The sequence below is a fragment of the Rhincodon typus genome, unplaced genomic scaffold (genome assembly GCF_021869965.1).
Source record: "Rhincodon typus isolate 14 unplaced genomic scaffold, sRhiTyp1.1 hic_rhity00007985, whole genome shotgun sequence".
In the NCBI taxonomy this organism is placed as follows: domain Eukaryota; kingdom Metazoa; phylum Chordata; class Chondrichthyes; order Orectolobiformes; family Rhincodontidae; genus Rhincodon; species Rhincodon typus.
The window spans coordinates 1,272-2,357 of NW_025973623.1; the positions used below are offsets into that span (position 1 = coordinate 1,272).

At 56.6% G+C, this 1,086-nt stretch overlaps 1 long non-coding RNA gene across 1 annotated transcript in view; it reads left to right on the plus strand.

Moving 5' to 3' along the window:
• Positions 1–420: 420 nt before the first annotated feature.
• Positions 421–1,086, plus strand: part of LOC125482268 — a 4,547-nt gene continuing 3,881 nt past the window's right edge. The window contains exon 1 of the long non-coding RNA XR_007261592.1: positions 421–637. This is a non-coding gene — a long non-coding RNA (uncharacterized LOC125482268). The remainder of the gene's footprint in view (positions 638–1,086) is intronic.

Below are 1,086 nucleotides of genomic sequence, written 5' to 3' on the forward strand. Positions count from 1 at the left end.
GGGAAGCGGTCGATTTGAAAGGCATGTGGCAGGGGGCATCCTTTAGGAAAAAGGGAAGGCTTTGCATTTCAATAGCGCCTGTCGCTGGGCCACAAAGAGACGCGCGCAGCGGCCCAACGAGAAGCAGGAATCACCGGAGGGAAGCTCAGCGGGTCTGCGGAGAGAAACGTTTCGCGTCTTTCTTTGGACCCGCTGAGATCTCCGTTTGTTTTCCCGAACCGCCCCCCCCCCCCCCAACCAAACCCCGACCCCCCGTCCCCACCCCCAGCATCTGCGGTTCCTTGGATTTACTCACACACATACAGGCTGCAGCGGTCTGCAAATGATGATTTAAACACCCCTGCGCTGCAGGTGAGGAGAGAGAGAGAGAATGAGCGACAGAGATGATCGGGTAACATCCAGGGGTCTGCTCCTGTTTCTATGTAGGCTCCACTCAGCAACGTCATTTCTTCCTCAGAGCTCAGGGTCCCGGACGGTTTGAGGTACGCGGGGCCAGTAGGGAATGGCCTGGGGAACTTCACGACCTTACAGGCCACGGCTGAAGGCACAAAGACCAACATCATCGTCGCTGTTTTCTTCATCAGTTTGGTGACCGTCCTGATGGGCATCTCCCTGTACTGCACCCTGAATAGAAAAGGTGAGACTTTCTGGGGGAATTCCCCCGGGGCTGACCCCACCCCCAGAGAGATAGAGAGAAGGAGAAAAAGGGAGGGAGGGAGTAAGAGAGAGGGGGAGAGAGACAGGAAGAGAGAGCAAGAGTGAGGGAGTGAGATGGGGAGAGACAGTGAGAGAGAGAGCGAGAGAGAGGGAGAGAGAGATGGAGAGAGAGCGTGAGAGAGGGGGAGAGAGAGCGAGAGAGAAGGAGAGAGAGAGGGAGAGAAATGGAGAGAAAGAGCGAGAGCAAGGGAGAGAGATGGGGAGAGAGAGCGAGAGAGAGGAAGAGAGATAGGGAGAGAGAGGGGGAGAGAGAGCAAGCAAGAGGGAGAGAGAGAGGGAGAGAGGGGGGAGAGCGAGCGAGAGAGACGAAGAGAGAGAGGGAGAGAGAAGGAGAAAAAGGGAGAGAGAGAGGGAAAGAGAGGGGGAGAG